The sequence below is a fragment of the Cucumis sativus genome, unplaced genomic scaffold (assembly GCF_000004075.3).
Source record: "Cucumis sativus cultivar 9930 unplaced genomic scaffold, Cucumber_9930_V3 scaffold110, whole genome shotgun sequence".
NCBI classification, from domain to species: domain Eukaryota; kingdom Viridiplantae; phylum Streptophyta; class Magnoliopsida; order Cucurbitales; family Cucurbitaceae; genus Cucumis; species Cucumis sativus.
In genome coordinates, this window is record NW_022279517.1 from 81,711 (window position 1) to 105,351 (window position 23,641).

Below are 23,641 nucleotides of genomic sequence, written 5' to 3' on the forward strand. Positions count from 1 at the left end.
GACCATATTCCAACCCTTATTTTAAATTTAAATCAAACTCACGTACTAAATTCATAGTTTGATTAATTTGATATGTTGAATTGAGTAAAAAAAAAAAAAAGGGGCTCGTACTTTGACTTCAAATTTATCTTTTCCGAGATTCATTCACCCATATACGTGCATAAATCTCGAAAAGGGGGCATTTGTTGAATAAGAAATTTTGAGACCAATCACAAGTTGCCACATCATTTATTAAGTTAATGATGAAAAGTACAAATAATTAAATTTGGATCTAATTAAAATTGACACATGCTCCAAATTAAAGAGTTAAAATAAATAAATTGGTCATTCTAAGAATGCCACATGTTTTCATATTAATCGTTGGATTAAGTCAATCATTTTAGTTCAATTAAATATTATTTACTTGGACTAAGTTCAATTAAGCCAAAAAATAAGCTTAATTGAGCCCAAAACTAAATATAACCTAAGTCCATATGGTTGAGCCCATGGGTCTGGTCCATGGACCAACCAAGTTCAAACCCATAAAGCCCACCAGTGAACTCTATAAATAGAGGAATTCTCCTCATTTGTAGGGGTTGGAAAATTTTGACTCTAGAAGATCCAGAGAGAATTCTTCCAAGAGCTAGAAGACTCCCTAACTTCTGAAGTTGACCACCCTCGAAGATTGAAGCTGCTTTGAAGATACAAACTTTCTTCCAAGACTCCAACTTCAAGAACATCACGTGCTCCGCTTCCTCAAATCAAGCGTAAGCATTCAACAAACTTGAAGAACATCACGTGCTCCGCTTCTCCAAATCAAGCGTAGACGTTCAACAAACTTCAAGAACATCACGTGCTCCGCTTTCTCCAAATCAAGCGTAGACGTTCAACAAACTTCAAGAACATCACGTGCTCCGCTTCCTCTAAATCAAGTAGACATACAGTTGAGAGAGAATCAGAGGATCAAATTCTAGAGATTGAACCGCATCGCATCAAATCAACAAAAATACAACATCAACCCAAGTTCAAGTCCACGAATTAAATTTCTCCGAAAATCTCGTGCGAACAGTAGTCTTCCATATACTGCTTGGAAAGGAGTCATACCAAGTGAGTTGTGATATGTTATGTTGTACCAAAACTCTGCCCAATGCAACCAGTTAATCCACTCTTTCGGTCTCTCTCCACAAAAACATCTAAGATATGCTTCCACCCCTCTATTAACAACTTCAGTCTGTCTATCTGTTTGCGGATGATAAGTTGTACTTCTGCGGAGTTTAGTACCAGCCAATCGAAAAAACTCATTCCAGAAATGGCTGCAAATACCCTATCCGATCAGACACAATAGATCTTGGATATCCATGTAGCTTTACCACCTCTTTGACAAAAATTGCAGCCACTGTCTTAGCTGTATAAGGGTGTGTGAGGGCCAAAAAATGAGCATATTTACTTAGTCTATCCACCACCACAATGATAACTTCATGACCAAGAGTCTTGGGTAACCCATCTATAAAATCCATAGAATATCACTTCATATAGTGTGAGGAATTTCTAATGGCATTAATAACCCTGCTGGTGAAAGAACCAAAGTTTTATTTCTTTGACAAATCAAACATTCTGCACAATACTTTTTTATGTCACTCTTCATTCCATCTCAATATAATTTCCCTATGATTCTTTTATACATTCTTAAAAATCCAGAATGTCCTCCAAATACCGAATCATGGTGTGTATGCAAAATAATTGGCAATAGAGATGAAGTTTTGGAAATAACTAATCTGCCTTTAAATTGCCACACACCTTGATTTACTGAAAAATTGAGAATATCAGATTGGTGCTTCTCCACTGTGCATTTAATCCCCTTCAACTTTGGATCTCTGTCTATCTCTTCTTGAATAACTGCTAAATCAATCAATGTTGGTGCTGATATATGATTAAGATGAACTCTTGGAGGTACTCTTAGAAAGAGCATCAACCGCGCTTATTCTCCAAACCCGACTTATATATTACTTCAAATGAATATCCCAATAATTTTGCGATCCATTTATGATATTGTGGCTGTATCACCCTTTTGTCAAGTAGAAATTTCAATGACTGTTGATCTGTTTTTACCAAAAATTTTCTTCCCAACAAAATGGTCGCCACCTTTGAACGACAAACGACAAACACTACAACAATCAAATCTCTTTCATAAACTGGTCGCGACTGATCTCTCATACTTAGAGTCCTACTGAAGCAATAGGTTTTTTAGCCTGTGTCAATACTGCCCCAACTCCATACTCCAAAGCATCTGTCTCTATCTTGAATGGCAAATTAAAATCTGGCATAGCCAACACTAACAAAGTCATCATTGCCTTCTTCAATTTTTCAAAGGATTTCTCAGCCTCTTTACTCCATTTATTGGCACCAGGCTTTAATAACTGAGTTAATGGTCCGACAATTTTACCATAATTATGGACAAGTCTTCTATAATAACTGGTCAATCCTAAAAATCCTCGCACTGCTCGAACATTTGTTGGTGTTGGCCATTCTCGAATAGCTCTTATTTTCTCAGGATCAACTTCCACTCCCTTTGCTGAAATGATGTGCCTCAAATACCCTATCTGTGCTTTGGCAAAACTGCATTTACCAAGATTTTCATAAAGCTCAGCTCAAAGAATTTCCAGTACCAATTCTTAGTGTTGTAAATGTTCTTCCAAACCTCTGCTGTATACAAGTATGTCATCAAAGAAAACCAGCACAAACCTCTGGATATACGGTCTGAAGATGGAGTTCATTAAGACTTGAAAAGTTGATGGAGAATTGGTGAGCCAAATGGCATAACTACTCACAATGCCCTTCATGAGTTCTAAAAGTTGTCTTCTCCACATCTTCTACATTCATGCGAATTTGGTGATATCCCGCTTTGAGATCAATCTTTGAAAACATATTAGCTCCATTAAGTTCATTAAAAAGCTCTTCAATAACTGGAATAGAGAATTTATCTGGAATTGTTACATTGTTCAACGCTCTATAATCAACACAAAAACGACAACTCTCATCTTTCTTTCTGACCAACAACACGGAACTGGAATATGGACTTGTTTTTGGTCTAATAATTCTCGAAGCTAACATCTCATCAACCAATCACTCCATTTCTTCTTTCTGTTGGTGTGCATATCTATATGGTCGCACGTTGATTGGATCTGTCCCTTGTTTGAGATGAATATGATGTTCAATCCCTCGTTTTGGTGGTAATGTCTCGGGCCAACTGAATACATCATCAAACTTAGTCAACGGGGATGGTAGGGAATTATCGATTGTAGGTGGTCTCCTCATCATACATTTCTTCTAGAGATAAATTACTGTGTAAGGCTCGACACTATTAAATAACCCTGATCTACATTATTCCAAGTCTTCATCATATGTTTCAAACTAACCCTTGTCTTCGTTAAGCTAGGATCACCTTTGATTGTAATCTTCTTTCCATTATGCTGAAAAGTTATAACTAGCTTCCTCCAATTGACTTTCAGTTACAACTAAAGAATGTAATAACTGCATTCCAAGAATCACATCCTCTCCTCCCAATTTTAGAGTTAGAAACTATCAATAATCTTCCAATCTCCCGTTAATACTTCTACTTTACCACACACACCTTTCCCCTTAATGGTTGTACCTGACCCAAGGATCACCCCAGAATTTGTAGTTGTTTTCAAAGGAAGATTCAATGCAGTCACCAATTTTTTAGATATGAAATTGTGGGTAACTCCACAATCAATTAATACTATTACCTCCTCATTCTTCACTTTTCCCTTCACGTTCATGGTTCCAGGATTGTTTAAACCCACCACTGAGTTGATATATAACTCAATGTTAAGATTTTCAACTCTGGTTTATCTTCCAATTCTTCATCATCTGGTTCATCTTCACTGATCTCTAATTCTTCTCCATTTTCGCGCACAACCAGCATTCTCAATTCCTTTTGTTTAATTTTACAACGATGCCCAACATAATATTTCTCTTCACATCTAAAACATAAACTTTTGTCTATCGGAGATTGAAATTCAGCATATGACAATCTTTTTGTTGGCTCTTTCCTACAGTTTGCGGCTGGATTCAGCCCCTTCAAAGTTATCGTTCTGATGGTTGTATTTCCTCCTGGTTGTATATTCGCATTATTGGTGTTGAGAATCTCCTTGATTTTAGGAAAATTATACTGAATCTTATTCCCATATACGCTAACCAGCCTAGCCTCTTGATGGAACTCGTAGCCAAAATCGAACTGAGAATTCTATCTTATTGATTTAATATAGCAGAACGTTAACAATCGTCTGTTTCCCTCTCGCCCAAGAGATAACAAAAAGATTCAATTACTAAAAAAAAATCCATATCCCTCCCTCTCCTAACAAACTTATTTATATGACTAACCAACCTATCCCTACCCAACCAATTACTCACACACCTGTCTCCCTCCTTAACAAACTTATTTATATGATTAACCAACCTATCACTAACCAACCTATCACTCACACGTGTCTCCCCCCTTAACAAACTTATTTCCCCTCCTCCTGTACTGATATAATATTGGAGGTCTAACATTACTCTCCTTCTCCAAATTCACCTTGTCCTCAAGGTGAAAATCTGGAAAACGCTGCTTCAACTCCTCATATAGCTCCCAAGTAGCCTCATGTTGTGGAAGACCCTTCCATTGCACTAACACATCCCAGTCTCCCGCTTTGTTTTTTGAATAACTATAAACCTCCTCGGGAAAATCCCTCCATTCATGATTTTCTGTTAAACAGGGAACATCATGCTTATCTTCCTTGTGCTCTCCCAACACTTTTTTCAGCTGGGATACATGAAATACCGGGTGTATGGTCGAATTCTCTGGTAATTCCAGCTTGTAAGCCATTGGACCAATTTTAGCTATCACCTTGTACGGTCCAAAGAACTTAGGAGAAAGTTTTTCATTTCTTTTTCTTCTGACAGTCACTTGTCGGTATGGTCTTATCTTCAATAATACCAAATCTCCAACCTGGTAATGAACCTCTCTTCTATTGGTATCGGCATATTTCTTCATCTTGTCCTGTGCAACTCTCTAAGTGTTCACGTATGGCTCCTAACACCACATCTCTTTCTCTCAGCTGTTCCTCTAACATAGAGTTAGTAGTGTCCCTCTCTCCATAGTATATCAAGGGAGGTGGTAAACGCCCGTACATAACCTGAAACGGTGTGACTCCAAGTGCACGTTGATATGTAGTGTTATACCAATATTCTGCCCACGGTACCCATTTAACCCATTCCTTAGGCTTTCTCCACAAAAGCAACGCAAGAATCTCCACTCCACGGTTAACAACTTCTGTTTGACCATCCGTTTGTGGATGATATGCTGTACTGTGGTTCAATTTTGTTCCTGCCACGCGAAACAATTCCCTCCAAAAGTGACTTAAAAACACCTTGTCTCTATCTCAAACAATGGATTTGAGATATCCATGTAGCCGCACGACTTCCTTCACAAATATTTCAGCTACCGTCTTTGTTGTATATGGATGTTTCATAGGGATGAAGTGCCCATATTTACTGAATCGATCAACCACTACCAATAATACTTCATACCCTGCTGCTTTAGGTAATCCCTCCACAAAATCCATTGAAATATCCTCCCACACTCGATTGGGTACCTCTAACGGAGTTAACAGTCCAGCTGGTGATAGCGCCAAAGTCTTATTTCTTTGACATATCATGCATTCTTCGCAATACTTCTTCACTCCTGCTTCATTCCTTCCCAATGTAACTCCGCAGCCATCCTTTTGTATGTCCTTAAGAACCCGAGTGACCCCCAAAACCGAATCATGATAAGTGTGTAAGATGGTAGGAATCAACTTAGATGTTTTGATAATTCTATTCGATCCTTGTACATCAGCAGTCCCTGTTTGATTGAATATTTCCCTCCTCCAACTCTTCGGTCTCACTCAATTTCTGCATAACATTCTTCAGCTTCTCGTCTTGTGCCACTTCTGCCTTGATGACTTCGATATCGATCAGCTTAGGGGCTATCAACTGATTCAAGTGTATTGTTGGTGGTACTCTGGACAATGCATCCGCGGCTTTATTCTCTAACCCCGGTTTATACACCACCTCAAAGGAATATCCCAGAAGTTTGGATATCCATTTCTGATATTGAGGCTGTATCACTCTCTGTTCCAGCAGAAACTTCAAAGAACGTTGATCAGTATTGACTAGAAAACTCTTCCCCAACAAATATGGACGCCACCTTTGCACTGCCATTACTACTGCCATCAACTCTCTCTCATATACAGGTTTGACTCTATCCCGTACTGCCAGTGTATGACTATAATACGCAATTGGACGTTGGTTCTGGATTAATACATCCCCCAATCCTAATCCAGAAGCGTCAGTTTCTATTTCAAAGGGCATATTGAAATCAGGTAGAGCTAACGCTGGAAGTGTCATCATGGCTTGTTTCAGCCTATTGAATGCTTCTTGAACCTCCCTCGTCCATTTAAATCCTCCTATCTTCAATAACTGTGTCAAAGGGGCCGCAATTGTCCCATAATTCTGGACAAACTTGCGATAATACCCTGTCAGACCAAGGAACCCCCTTACTTCCCTTACGTTAACAGGAACGGGCCACTCCCTTATTGCCCTGATCTTCTCAGGATCCACCTCAACTCCATCCCCTGAAATAATATGTCCTAAGTAGTCACCCGACTGAGCAAAGTTACATTTCTTCCTGTTTGCATAGAGTTCATTCCTCCTCAATACTTCTAATATTGATCTCAGATGACTCAGATGATCTTTCATCCCCTTGCTGTAGATCAAAATATCATCAAAGAACACTAAGACGAACTTTCTTAGGTAAGGCTTGAATATAGTATTCATTAATGATTGAAAAGTGGATGGTGCATTAGTCAACCCGAACGGCATTACCAAAAACTCATAATGACCCTCATGAGTTCTGAATGCTGTCTTTTCAACGTCATCAGTACTCATTCTAATTTGATGATACCCTGATTTTAGATCAATCTTCGTAAAAACAGTGGCTCCATTCAACTCATCAAACAACTCCTCAATCACTGGGATTGGGAACTTGTCTGGTATGGTAACATTATTCAAGGCCCTGTAATCTACACAAAAACGCCAGCTTCCATCTTTCTTTCTTACCAATAATACTGGACTGGAATACGGGCTTGTGCTTGGCCGTATTACTCCCGATGCTAGCATTTCTTCTACCAGTCTCTCCATTTCTGCCTTCTGTTGATATGCATACCTATAGGGTCGTACATTCACTGGATCGGTTCCCTTCTTTAGATGAATCTGGTGTTCTATTACTCTTTGTGGTGGCAAAGTTTCGGGCCATTCAAAGACATCTTCGAAGCTTTTCAACACTACTGCTACTGACTCCTCTACAGTCAAGACTTCATCATACGAGTTATCCCTTTCTAAGGCTTCCCTTCTTTCTAAAGCTTTGCATTCGACCAAAAACCCTTGTCCTTGTCTCCCCAAGATTTCATAAGGGTCTTTAAGCTGACTCTTGCCTTTGTTAGACTGGGGTCTCCCATTATAACAATCTTCTCTCTGTGGTGGGTAAAAGTCAAATTAAGTTTTTCCAGTCTACTTCGTTATACCAAGAGATATAACCATTGCATCCCCAAAATTGCGTCCACGCTTCCTAGCTCCAGTGGCAAGAAATCATCAATAACTCTCCATTCTCCAATTTCATTTCGATGGCTTCACAAATTCCCTTCCCTTTTATGGCTGTTCCCGAGCCTAATATGACTCCATAATTTGTAGTACTCTTCGTGCTTATCTGCAGTTCCTCCACCAAGCTTTCAGAAATGAAGTTATGTGTAGCTCCGCAATCTACTAATACAATGATCTCCTTCCTCGTAATTTTCCCTTCACCTTCATAGTTCCTGGATTAGATAATCCCACGACTGAGTTTATTGACAACTCCACCACAGTCTGCTCTTCTTGGAGAACTTCAGCCCATTTAACTCTTTCTGTTCTGCCTTCTCTTCTTCAACGATTTCATATTCCTTATTATCCCCCATCACTACCAACATACGTAACTCCCTCTGCTCCTTCATCTTACACTTGTGGTCATGAGAATATTTCTCATTGCAACGAAAACAGAGTCCTCTCTCTTTTCATGATTGAAATTCGGCATCAGATAGTCTTTTCGTTGGACCTGTTTTCTGTGCCTCTTCGCCAGCCGTTCCTCTCAATGTGACGGTTCTCATCGGCCAGTTCCAATTTCCCTTACTTTCTCCAGAATTCCCAACTATGTTGGTTTTGCTTCCAGAATTGCTCAGTTTCGTTCTCGAATAACTAGGGAGGTTTGCTTCTCGTCTAATATCCTCTCTATTTTCTACTTTCTGCGCGATTCTCATCATTTGTGATAATCCTTGAGGCTCACAGAAATCCATCTCGGCCTGTATCCAGGGCTTCAATCCTGACATGAACGTCTCTTCCACCACTTTATCGGCCAGATCCGACAGAGGTGCTACTAACTTATCAAACAGATTTCGGTATTCTTCCACTGTAGTCGTCTGTTGAATGCGCAAGAACTGACCGTATAAAGATCCTTCCCTTGTTGATCGAAATCGAATCAACACTCTTTCTTTTAGATTTGTCCAATCAGCGAATTTATCCCGCTCTTCTTGAGACCGATACCAGTTCAGTGCGGGTCCTTCGAAGCTAATCGTTGCCACGGTCATCTTTTCGTAATCAGTTAGCTTATGAATTTGGAAATACCTTTCGGCGCGAAACAACCATGAATCTGGATCATCTCCATTGAAGATTGGCATCTCCACTTTTTTGAATTTGTTGCGGTCGCCGTTAGCGTCTTCACTCGTTTTTATTTCTTCCTGCTTCGGTTCGTGTTCGCGAATAGAAGTCCCTTCGCCGTCATCGTTGTTCTTCATCGGAGTACCCCGCATTGATAACTCGGTAATCCTTTCGTTCATCATGGATCTCTCTAAGGCGGCCGACTCCATGAATCGTAACATCATTTGGTTCTGTTTTTCCATGTTTTTCGATATTTCGGTCAACGTTTTTTCGATAATTGGCATTTTACTCATCTCCTTCTTGATGCTTTGAATTTCCTGGTCATACGACTCCATCTTCTCTTCCAACCGAGTTTGCACCATCTTTGTTTACTTCTTCCAAGATCACGCTCTGATACCTTTTGATGGAACTCGTAGCCAAAATCGAACTGAGAATTCTATCTTATTGATTTAATATAGCAGAACGTTAACAATCGTCTGTTTCCCTCTCGCCAAGAGATAACAGAAAGATTCAATTACTAAAAAAAATCCATATCCCTCCCTCTCCGAACAAACTTATTTATATGACTAACCAACCTATCCCTAACCAACCAATTACTCACACCTGTCTCCCTCCTTAACAAACTTATTTATATGATTAACCAACCTATCACTAACCAACCTATCACTCACACGTGTCTCCCCCCTTAACAAACTTATTTCCCCTCCTCCTGTACTGATATAATATTGGAGGTCTAACACCTCTCTGCGAACCATCTCTTTGTGTTCCATTTTTAATGCCAATTTCATCGTTTGGGCCAAGCCCACAGGTTCCAGAACAGACACTTTCGTTTTCAACCATGGATAAAGCCCATTCATAAATGTTTCTTCCAATGCAATCGTCTGTAAAAATGCCATAGGGGTTAAATACTTATCAAAACGATTGCGGTATTTTCCACTGTTGATTCCTGTTTAATAGTCAGAAATCGACCCACCAAAGATCCATCTCTTATCGTTCGAAAATGAGTTAGCATTTTTCATTTTTAGATCATCCCAATCCTTAAAAGCCTTACGTTCTTCCTAAGAACGATACAATCCAAAGCCAGTCGATCGAAGCTGATAATTGCCAGAGGTAACTTCTTTGAATCTGTCAAATTATTTATCTTGAAAAAACGAGTTGCTCAGAATAACCAAGAATCCAGATCCGTGCCATTGAAAACTGGTGTTTTGACCTTCTTAAACTTACTCCGACCAGTCATTTTTTCATGATCACTCTTTCGATTCAACCTCAATTCATTGCTGACTTCATCAAACGTAGTTTCGCTCCTCTTCTCCCTACTCACAGAACCATCGTCTTCTTTCGATGTCAATGCCCTTTCTCGAATAATACCTTCAAGATATTTCATAACCATCTGTTGCTGTTGTTATTTTTCAATCGTTGCATTCATATTTTCAAAGTTCTTCGAAATCAAGGTTAAATTTTCCTCCATCGCCGGCAATTTTTTGAATTCTGTTTGCATTTCCAGAATTTCCTGCTCAAGAAGTTCCAAGCGTTCGTCTCCCTTCTTCGCCATGTTTTTTTTTCTAACTGCCTAGGTACCAATTGATAGAACACTGATGTAGTGTTTCTATTATATTGATAATTCAAACACAACTTACAGCATAAGCAAACCGTGAACCTTAGAAGATAAGTCACGTTACAGATAATTCACAAACATCAAATAAGTAAACCTCCTAATCCAAAATACCAAACAACAAACAAAACAAAATACTGAAAAGCAAACTAGAATACAGAACACCAGTCATGCTTCCTCTGTTTTTCAAGGAGTATTACAGACCCTTTCTTTCACTCCAAAAACTGTCCATCCTTTCCCATCTTGATTTAACTTCCTTTTTGAAATAACAGTCATTTTTTAAATTTAACTAGGTGGTTCTTTTTTTTAATTAACTGTAGGTGGTTCTTTTTTTTAATTAACTGTAGGTGGTTCTTTTTTTAATTAACTGTAGGTAGTTCCTCACGTATTTTTCTTTCTTCTATTATAAGTAAATAACAGCGGTAGTCAAACAATCACCTATCCCCACGTGGTTACTTTTCATGGATACCGATCTTTTGTCCCACTGTTTGTGGAATATAAACTATTTATTAAGAGGAGTCATAATCAAAGGGACAATCTGAGTTAATAAAGTAGACTTCTTTATCCTCATTATTTCCATTCAGGGTCTTTTCATTAGTTGCTGCCAGTATTTTAGAATACTTATAAGAATCATCTCTAATAGAGAAATTTGCTTTTCCATGCTCCCTTGGTCTCTTACAGTCTCCAAATTCTTATTTTTTCTCTCTCTCTGAACCCTTCCTCTTAATATGCCCTCATGGCGGAAGTAGCATTTAATGAATGAGTTTATAAAATGGTTGCTTCACTTTCTTCTCCCAACTTTTCATCTTTATGTGAGGTTAGCCTTTTAAAATCTAGGTTTTCATCCAGTGTCTTCTTCTCTTTTTTTTTTCTTTAAAAAGAAATATAATCAAAGCACCCATTTCTAGTTGTGTTGCCTTTTTTCATTCTTTAAAGCATAAAGCTTCTTTGAGTGATCTTGGTTCCTAAGTATCAGTTGAGTTACAAGATGAGTACACTAGATAGTTTAAAAACTTTGGTTTGGTTATACTACATTTTGATCATGTTTTCATTGGATGAGAGGGATTAACATACTCTGAAGAAATTTCGGAGGAAGGAAGATATATTGAACAATTGAAGTGGGAAATTCTTTTTCATTAAAAATGACATGTCTATCCCGTTGGAATTTAGCCACTTATGATTACTAATGTTTCTAGCACTTGTATTTATTTATTTATTTATTTTTGTGCAATTTGTGTTTTTTAATAATTTAGATAATATATTTATGGGTTTTTTTAAATATATAACAAACCGACAAAATATTTACATTGTATAGAATAATTTTAAAAACAGAAAAAGTCCACAAGTTCACGATGAAAACTAAAATATTGTCCAGGTCAACACGTGGTTAATTGCTATACGTGTGCGTGTTAGTTCTTTTTCTAAACGATAATGATACACGATCGTGTAGAAAATGATACGTATTAGTGTAATTCTTTTTCTAAACAATCATGATACGTGATTGTATATTTATCGTGTAGGAATTGATATACGATTGTTAAATATTGGTACACGATTTTGGTACATGATCTTGTATCAATTCTAAACGATCTTGGTACACTAAAAGATTATGTACCAAATCTAAACAATCTTGGTTATTGATTGTGTACCAAGATCATTTATATTCAGTACAAGATCGTGTACCAATATCATTTAGATTTGGTACACGATCGCTTAGATCTTGGTACACAATCGTGTATTTATCTAAACGATTTTTGTTCAAGATCGTGTACCAATATCTTTTATATTTGGTACATGGTACACAATCTTGAACAACAATCGTTTAGATTTGAAAGATGAAATATATAAGAGATGACGAAGATCGTTTACCAAGTGGAAATTTGAAGAAGTGAAAAAAGAAAATAAAAAAGAGATGACAAAGATGGAAGAAATTCTAGAATAGGAAATGAAGAAATCACGAACAAGAATAAATGAGAATATGAAGAAGAAGTAATAATATGAAAATGAGATGAATAAATCGCAAAGAAGAAAAAGAAAAAGAACCGTAATATTTAAGGGCAAACTTGGAATTTGTACAAATTAACCTATTATTTACATAAATAAAATATTAGTTATTTTCATTTAAATATATTATTATGTTGGTAAAATTTTATAGGAACATTTTACTAAATAGTAAAATATTGAAACTATTTACAAAATATAGAAAAAATCATCAAAACTCTCCATAGTTCACTTAAAAATTTTATATTTTGTAAATAGTTTTCTTTTTCAGAAATTACATTAGATGGCAAAAAAATTTAGAAAAAAAAAAACAGCACATAATACCTCTATTTTTTTGCATATTGTGAATATAACAAACATGACAAGTAATTAGTGATATTAGACGACTATGAGAGAGCTATCAGAGGATGATCGACTTTTAAATTTGCTACTTTTGCAATTTATAAAATACTTTTAAATTTGCTACTTTTGCAATTTAGAAAATATAGTGTCATGAGTTTTATTATCATATTTTCATTTTTTGCTTTTTGCAAGCGCCCCTTTATTTTTTGTGCTATTTATAACAATTTTTCGATTTCATATTTGGCGAGTACAACTTTAATGTATCTAATTTTAGTAATTAGTTTTGAAATTTCAAAATTTTAGTGTAACATTATAATTATTATGTATTTAAAAAAGAGTATTATAATTACTATGAAGTGTTAGTTAATAATCAACTCATGATATATCTTAATTATTGGACAGGTTGGTTGAACAAAAAAATTTGGAGACCAACCACAAATTGACACGTCATTTACTAAATTAATGATGAAAAATACAAATAATAGAATTTACGATTAATTAAAAATGGACATGTATCTTCTATTAAAATTAAAGACATAAATTAATCTATTCCGATGATACCACATGTTTTCATCATGATCGTTGGATCAAGTAATTATTTTGATCCAATTAAATATTAGAAATAATTAGACAAAAGACATTAATTTAGTAAGAAATTTCACAAATGTTCTGATTTGAAAATTATTTTCTTAAATAAGAAAGATAATATTTTACGGACAATTATAACCTTTCATTAATTATTAATTATATAATACAAATATTAATGAGATATTATATTCATAAAATTATTTGAAAAATTACCTTATTTAAAATGATTTGAATTTAATATGAATTTCATATCTTTCATAAATTTATTTGATTAATTAATATGGTAATAAATTTCAAGTATCTTTTAATTTAGTTATAAATTAAAATATATTATAATTTTTATAATTTTTTTCTAATTTTGTAGTAAACTATTTATATATTCTTTCCAAAATTATATATTTACCTAATTCTTCTGCCTTTCCGGCAGTCATAATATATCTATTCTTCTTCATCACCGGCAACTATTTTTACCTATTATTCTCCATCACTGGAAGCTTTTAGATATTCAATCATAAAATTCGAACTTCTTATTACATTGTGTTTCTTAATTTGTATTCAAATTTCTCATAACCGTAAGCTGCATAATCTTAACAAGTCGCCGGCATATACAATTCTTCATGATCTGAAGCTACGATAAAGTCCACAGTAAGTCATTTGTTCTTTTACCCATTTAAAATTAAATAGTTAAACAACAAAACTATTGATTAGTTCATTCTGACTATATCATTTGCGTATATATTGTATATATTAACAATATACCCCTCATTTTAATGTTATTCTGATATGATTTTATAAATATATACTACATATTATTTATGATTATACTAGTTTTATAATATTGTCGCATTATATAATAGTTGTATATACGTGATTTATTTATATATATACCACATCTTATTTACATTTATATTAGTTTTATATATTACTCGTGAGATATAATACTTTTAGTTAATGTTTTATATGATATACCATATAAAACATCAACTAATGTTTTTCTCAACATTATATATACTATAAAACAATTAATGTTTTAATGGCATATATTACATATACTCATCATAATTATTTCTCATTCATGTTCCTGTAGCCATAAACAACTTTAATACATAATCAATATTATTTCAAACATAACGTATTATTTACCACATAAGATATGAATATTTAAATAAAAAACATAAACAAATTGATATAAGAATCTTTCACAAATAAAATATACATTGAATTTATATATGTTATTTAGTATATATACATCATATTATATACAATAATACCTTATACTTAATTCTTACATAATTTGTGCTTAAATATTTTGTTTGTAGAATAAATTTTTTGTTCGTAGAATTCATACATATTTTTCATTTATAAATGTATTTGATTACATTATATTTTAATATATCCGCAATCTATACTAGTTATAAGCTATGTTTTAATATATATATACCTCATATTATATATTGACATATAGTTATATTATTTTTTTGATAGAATGATCGTTCTTTTTCAACGTTGAATTCTTAATAAACTCTAGAATGTATCACATTCAAAACTAAATTTTCGTTTGTTTGCCTATTTAATCGAATATTTAAAAATATATCTAATATACCAAATGTTTCATATGTTTTGAATATAATCTAAAATATACCTAATATCCGAATGTTTCATTTGTTTTGAATATATATAATATTAAGCACAAAATTTCTAGCTAGATTCTGCCGGATAAGATTTGTATTTTTCGGTCATCGAAAGTTTTCTTCTTCACCGCCGAAATCTCAATAAATCCTAAAATGTATCACATTCAAAACTACATTTTCATTTGATTGGCTATTTAATTGAATATCTAAAATATACCTAATATTTCATATGTGTTAAATATATACAATACTAATCTCGAAGTTTTTAACTAGATTATGTTCGAGAAGTTTTGTATTTGTCGGCCGTCAACTGTCTTTTTCTTCACCTCCAAACTCTCTAAAATTTCGAAGTAAAAATCCTAATCCACGTTCGAAGGAGTAGACTAACCGTTTTCGTGAAGGAAAGCATGAAAAGTTTTCCACTTCTTTCCAAAACCGTATACCATTATTTTTTCTATTTAGATATTTGTTATAAATCAATTAAATAATAGAAATTTGTATTAAATTATTTTGGGCCCCACTTATTTCCAAAACGGTACTCCACCATTTTTTCCATTTAGATATTTGTTAATCAATTAAATTAAATAATAGAAATTAGTATTAAATTAATTTGGGCCTCACTTCTTTCCAAAACTATATCACACGATTTTTTCCATTTAGATATTTGTTGTAAATCAATTAAATAATAGAAATAAGTATTAAAGTAATTTGAGCCTACATTTATGTAATATACTAGTCCATTTAGGACTTTTATGAAATTTATTAGTAATTTGGATCTTTCATGTAATATCATATAGCAATTTAGGCTATATGAGTTAAAGATCCTAAATATTATTTATTTGGTCTAAGGTTTAATTGAATAATAAAATAAGCTTAATTTTAGTCCAAAGACTAAATATGACCCAAATTTATGTGATTAAGTCTGGTTTATGAATCAAACAGACCCAAGCTCATAAACCCACAAGAGAAGTCTATAAATAGATGAGTTCTCTTCATATGTGGGGATAAAATTTTTTGAGAGAATTTTCCTTAGAGCTAGAAGATTTCCCAACTCCTGAAGCCAACCATCCCCTCAAACTTTAAGAACATTACGTGCTCTGCTTCCTCAAATCAAGCGTAGGTTCTCAACCAAAATAGAATTAGAGGATCAAATACTAGAGATTGAACCACATTGCATCAAATCAACACAAACACAAAATAAACAGAAGTTCAACAACACAAATTAAATTTCTCCAGAAATCTCGTATGAACAAATTGGCACGCCTAGTAGAATCTCTCTACCTCTCATCTCTCTCTCGTCATCCAAATCTACAAGCAAACCAGTGACACTAAAGAAAGTTGCATCCAAATCTTCTATTTCAAGCAACTCTTACACGGGACCTGTCACCTGCAATTGTTCAAAAGGGAACATCCAAGAGCAGGATCAAGGTTCTGTCATCGTGCAGGAAATCCTTAAGTAATTGATGGAGTCTTCTAAAGCTGAGATTAACATCAAGGAAAATTCTTTGTATGATAACTCTGATTCTGCCTTTAACAAGTCAAAGAGGGAAGCACACCCTGACATGATGTCTGCCATGGTGGCTGATGTAATGATCGAGGCTGTCGTGGCATAGATGAAGAGAAAATTAATCTCCTGATGAAGGTTCTTGAGGAACGAGACCACAAAATCGTGTTGGCTTTTTTGCCCTTAATCTCAAATTAATTTATTTTAATTATTTAGTTAATTTATGTTTTGATGATAACAAATCTGATTTCTTTTTATTGACAATTTTATTAATTTGAATAGACCATATCGTAGAGCTTGGAAAAATTCTAACGCCTCTTGAATCACCTAAATCGAAGTTCAAATGAAGAAAATATTGCTAAAAGAAGCTTAACGGAAAAATACCCGAGATGGTGACGTGACAACCATGCATTCAATTTGAACCAATTAAAGAAAGTCATTTGGAGCAATGGAGAAGTAACAAATGTGGCTTTTTGTTATGTTTTATTGGCTTTTATAAAGAAAATGAATTTAAAAAGAAAATGACTTTAATATTATTATTTTTCCTCGTGTCTAACGACTAGTTTTTTTTTTAAATTGTGAAGTTGCTTTATTGGTTTCTTTTTAAACAAAGTATTTGAAAATACATATTATTATATTATTATTTGTATTGTGTCCGGCTAATTAAGTTTAAATCTCAACCCTTCATTTTTCTTTTACTTATATCTAATGACCCAAAATGATTTTGAATTTATCTTTCCTCTCTTTTTAAATACTTCACTTTTCCCAAACTTTAAATTACACAAGATCATTAAATCTTTACAATCCTCAAGCAAAAAGCCAACATTATTATTCTCTCTGAAGCTTCTAATTTTTGTTCTTTTCATCTTATTCTTGAGAGCTTCTTATTGTATTGTGAGGATTAAATTTGTGAGCTTCAAATTGTATACTCACTCTTTTAGAGAGTTTTCTTTTGTGTGATTTAAAAACTTCAACATATTGTAACGGTTGGATCCTAACCCGTGAAAAGGATCGGGTTTGCTCTTGAACCAGAAAAAGGAGCAAGAATCTGTTCGACTCAAATCCGTGGAAAGAGTCCAAAGAAGATTTTCAATCAAAATCCCAAGAGGTGCTTGGAAAAGTGGATGTAGGTTGAGTCTAACCGAACCACTATAAAATTACGGTGTCTTCTTCTCTAACTCTTTTCTAATTATTTTTTAATTTAATTTTAATTACATATTCTTATTGGTTGAGTTTGATTGCATACTTCCATTCATATCTTTTTATCAATCTTGTTATTTAACAAAGTTTACAAAGTTCTTTATTTAAATTAAAAAAATATCTAATTAGTTGATTTTACTTTTTGTTTGTCAAAAAGTTTATTTAAACCCTATTCACCCTCCTCTAGGGTTGCCATATCGATCCAACAATTGGTATCAGAGCAAGGTTGCTCATCTTGAAATTTTAATTTCTTGATAAACTTTATTGTTAGAGCATTATGGCAAACCTATTGGCAAATGGTATTGTTGAAGGTCAATCTACTTCTAGACCTCCTTATTTTGATGGTTCAAATTATGCATATTGGAAAGCTAGAATGAAAATTTATTTGCAATCTATTGACTATAATTTGTGGTTAATTGTTGCTAAAGGTCCTTATGTACCCATGAAAAATGTTGATAATGTTGATACGCCTAAATTAGAAGAAGAGTATGATGAAAATGAAATGAAAAAGTGTTCATTTAATGCTAAGGCTATTATTGTTTGTATTGTGCCTTGAGTAAAGATGAATTTAATAGAATATCCATGTGTTCTTCCGCTCAAGAAATTTGGAATACTCTTGAAATTACTCATGAAGGAACAAATCAAGTTAAAGAGTCTAAAATTAGCATGTTTGTTCATAATTATGAATTGTTTAAGATGGATGCTAATGAGACTATCACCGATATGTTTACTAGATTTACTAACATCATAAATGCTTTGAAGGGTCTTGGTAAAGTTTATACAACTTCCGAAAATATTAGAAAAATTCTAAGGTAAGGTAACGACATTGAAGAAGCAAAGGATCTCACCAAACTTCCACTAGAGGAGCTTATTGGCTCACTCATGACTCATGAGATCATCATGAAGGAGCACTTGGAGGATGAGTCCAAAAAGAAGAAGAGCATTGCATTAAAGACTATCTCCTTGGAAGTTGATCCCGAAGATGAGGATGGCCTTGATGAAGATGACATTGCTTATTTCTCACGTAAGTACAAAAATTTCATAAAAAGAAAGAAATATTTCAAGAAACACCTATCAACCCAAAAAGAGTCAAAAGGTGAGAAAAGCAAAAAGGATGAGGTGATTTGTTATGAATGCAAAAGATCGGGTCATATAAGAACGGATTGTCCTCTCCTCAAATCATCTAAGAAATCCAAGAAGAAGGCAATGAAGGCTACATGGGATGATAGTAGTGAAAGTGAAAGTGAAGTTGAAGAAATGGCAAATCTTGGTCTCATGGCTCATAGTGACAAAGATGATGAACATGATGATAAGGTAACTCTAGAACCTCTTTCTATTGATGAATTATTTGAAAATTTTGAAAGCATGCAAAATGACCTAGAAAAACTTAGTTCTAAGTATGTTGTGCTTAAGAAGAAATACAATGTTTTAATTAGTGAAAATAAGTCTTTACTTGATACAATTGCTTGCTTTAAAGAGAATGAAAATTTTGAGCAAATTGAAGAATTGAATGTCTCTAGTGATAAGCATGTTTGTATTGAGAAAGATGCTTTGCTTGATAAAGTTAGATTTCTTGAGCATGATAGTTGTGAAAAAGATAACTTGATTAAAGTGCTTAAAGAAAATGAACTAAGTGTTTTACAAGAACTTGATAAAGCTAAAGAAACTATTAAAAAGTTGACAATAGGTGCTCAAAGATTGGACAAAATTATTGAAGTAGGAAAATCTTATGGTGATAAGAGAGGTTTAGGCTATATTGATGAATCATCTACTCCTTCAAGTTCTAAAACTACATTCGTTAAAGCATCACCTATTGTGCCTAAGTTTAACATGTCTAATCATGTGTCTAATCATGTTAAATCTAGTTTTGTACCCATATGTCATAATTGTGGTGTTGAAGGTCACATTAGACCTAAATGCTTTAAATTGAAGTATGCTCAAAATACTTATTCAAGAAGAAATTTTTCGCAAAGAGCAAAGTTTTACATTGCTCCAAGGAAGAATTTCTCCAATAAAAGTAGAGTACATAAATTTGTTATGAAAAATAAATCTTTGCATAATGTTGTTTGTTTTTCTTGTGGCAAGTATGGACATAAAGCTTATTCTTGTTACCTATCTAGATCTAGTGCTTGTAATGTTATGAAAAAATGAAATGGATCCCTAAATATGTAAATGCTAACATTCTAGGACCCAAACAAGTATGGGTACCAAAGGATCAAACTTGAAATTAGTTGTTTTTAGGTTTGTTTGAAAGCCTCCAAGAAAAACAAATGGTACTTGGATAGTGGTTGCTCAAGACACATGACGGGAGACCGATCCAAGCTTATCTCTTTCTCCAAAAAAAATGGAGGCATGGTAACCTTTGGTGACAACAAGAAAGGTAAAATAATTGGTAAGGGTAATATAGGAAATGATTCATCTACTTTGATTGAAAATGTTCATTTGGTTGATGGTTTAAAGCATGATTTGCTTAGTATTAGTCAATTGTGTGATAAAGGATTTAGAGTAATATTTGATAAAAGAAATTGCATAATTGAAAATGTTAGTGATAGAAAAGTTTTGTTTGTTGGAAATAGGGATGAAAATGTGTACACTCTTGATTTGAATGATTATCCTATTATTGATAAATGTCTTTCGGTTTTGCATAATGATTCTTGGTTATGGCATAGAAGACTAGGACATGCTAGCATGCACTTAATTTCAAATATTTCTAAAAATTGTTTGGTTAGAGGTCTTCCTAGTTTTAAATTTGAAAAAGACAAAGTTTGTGATGCTTGTCAAATGGGTAAGCAAACTAAGTCTCTTTCAAATCTAAAAATGTGATCTCTACTACTAGACCCTTACAACTATTACACATGGACTTATTTGGCCCTTCTAGAATTGCTAGCTATGGAGGAAATTATTATGCTTTTGTGATAGTTGATGATTTTTCTAGATTTACTTGGGTTTTGATGATAAAACATAAGGATGATGCTTTGAAAAGTTTTATTAGTTTTGCAAAAAGAGTACAAAATGAAAAAGGATTTTTTATTTCCAAAATTAGGAGTGATCACGGAGGAGAATTTGATAATGATGCTTTTAAAGCTTTTTGTGAAGAAAATGGTTTTTCCCATAATTTTTCCTCTCCAAGAACTCCTCAACAAAATGGTGTAGTTGAAAGGAAAAATCGTACTTTGCAAGAATTTGCTAGATCAATGTTGAATGAGTATGGTTTACCTAAATATTTTTGGGCGGAAGCCGTTAACACCGCTTGCTATGTTTCAAATAGAGTTTTAGTTAGACCATCTTTAGATAAAACTCCTTATGAACTTTGGCATGGAAAAATTCCAAATATTGGGTATTTCAAAGTTTTCGGTTGTAAATGTTTTATTTTGAATAACAAAGAAAAACTTGAAAATTTGATTCTAAGACGGATGTTGGTATTTTTCTAGGATATTCCTCTACTAGTAAAGCTTATAGAGTTTTCAATAAGAAAACTTTAGTTATTGAGGAATCTATTCATGTTGTATTTGATGAATCTTGGAATAATGTTTCTAATGAGTCTATTTGTAGTGATGATTTAGAAAAAGATTTTGGAGATTTACTTGTTAATGACAAAGGCAAAGAAATTGTTCCAAGTATGCAAGATGTGAACATCATAGAAAGAAAGAAGAGGGTTCTTCATCCTTGCCTAAAGAGTGGAGATATGCTCTATCCCATCCCAAGGATCTAATTCTTGGCAATCCCGAACAAGGTGTCAAAACTCGTTCTTCTCTTAATTTATTTAGTAATCTTGCTTTTGTGTCTCAAATTGAACCTAGAAGTTTTAAAGATGCCGAATGTGATGAGTTTTGGATTTTAGCTATGCAAGAAGAATTAAATCAATTTGAAAGAAACAAAGTTTGGAAATTAGTCCCTAGGCCTTCTAATGCATCTATAATCGGAACTAAATGGGTTTTTAGAAATAAGATGGATGAAAATGGAAATATCATTAGAAATAAAGCTAGACTTGTAGCTCAAGGTTATTGTCAAGAAGAAGGTATAGATTATGAAGAGACTTTTGCACCGGTTGCTAGATTAGAAGCTATTAGAATGTTGCTTGCTTTTGCTTCTTATAAAAATTTCATTTTGTATCAAATGGATGTAAAAAGTGCTTTTTTAAACGGTTATATTGTGGAGGAAGTTTACGTAGAACAACCTCCGGGCTTTGAAAGTTTTGATTTACCTAATCATGTTTATAAGTTGAAAAAGGCTCTTTATGGCTTAAAACAAGCTCCAAGAGCTTGGTATGATAGACTTAGCAAGTTTTTACTTGAGAATGACTTTAAGATGGGAAAAATTGATAATACTCTATTTATTAAAGTTAAAAATAATGACATGCTTATAGTACAAATTTATGTGGATGATATTATATTTGGTTCTACTAATTCATCTTTGTGTGAAGAATTTTCCAAGTGTATGCATAATGAGTTTGAGATGAGTATGATGGGAGAACTTAGTTTCTTCCTTGGTCTTCAAATCAAACAACTCAAGGATGGCATCTTCATAAGTCAAGAAAAATACACAAGGGATTTGCTCAAGAAATTCAAATTAAATGAAGGTAAAGTTGCAAAAACTCCTATGAGCACTACCACTAAGCTTGACAAAGATGAAAAAGGTAAGTGTGTGGATATAAAGACTTATCGAGGTATGATTCGGATCTTTACTTTATTTGACCGCTAGTAGACCCGATATCATGTTTAGTGTATGTCTTTGTGCTAGATTTCAATCTTGTCCTAAAGAATCACATTTCCATGCCGTTAAAAGGATACTTAAATATTTGCTTGGAACTATTGATGTTGGATTATGGTATCCTAGAAATGTTGAGTTTAATTTGGTAGGATATTCCGATGCGGACTTTGCCGGTAGTTTACTTGACCGTAAAAGTACTAGTGGGACTTGTCAATTTCTTGGTAGTTCCTTAGTATCTTGGTTTAGTAAAAAGCAAAATTCGGTTGCCTTATCCACTACCGAAGCGGAATATATTGCGGTTGCTAGTTGTTGTGCACAAATTCTTTGGATGAAACAAACTCTTTGTGATTTTGGATTAAAATTTGATAATGTGCCTATATTTTGTGATAATACTAGTGCCATAAATTTGACTAAGAATCCTATTCATCATTCTAGAACTAAGCATATAGATATTAGGCATCACTTTATTAGAGAGCATGTACAAAATGGTCATATTACTCTTGAGTTTGTAAGTTCCAATAATCAATTAGCGGATATATTTACCAAACCTTTGAGTGAAGAAAGCTTTTGTAAAAATAGGCTTGAGCTTGGAATTATTCGTTGTGATGCATCTTGATTTTATATCTTACTTGATATTGTTACCGTAATGCATATTGATAGGGGAGAATTAGACATTTTGTATGTGTTCATATTTTTTTGGGAGAGCTAACTTCATTGGTATTGTTTTTATGATTCCAAAGGGGGAGAAGTATAAGAAAAATATGTTTTTATCAATTTGTTGCATAATTGTTTCTATTGAATAATGCATATTTTTTTAGAGAAAAAAATTAATTAAGGACAAAGAAGGTTCTCTTATCAATTGTTTTCAAGTATGTCTTTGTGGTGAAATATATACATGAGCTTTATGGTTATACATCTTGATAATAGAATTACTTGTTGATCATGTGTGTTTCAAGTTATTTTTCTTCAATGATTTGTCATCATCAAAAAGGGGGAGATTGTTGGCTTTTTGGCCCTTAATCTCAAATTAATTTATTTTAATTATTCAATTAATTTATGTTTTGATGATAACAAATCTGATTTTTTTATTGACAATTTTATTAATTTGAATAGACCATATCGTAGAGCTTGGAAAAATGATTCTAACGCCTCTTGAATCACCCAAATCGAAGTTCAAATGAAGAAAATATTGCTAAAAGAAGCTTAACGAAAAAATACCCGAGATGGTGACGTGGCGACCAAGCATTCAATTTGAACCAATTAGAGAAAGCCACTTGGAGCAATGAA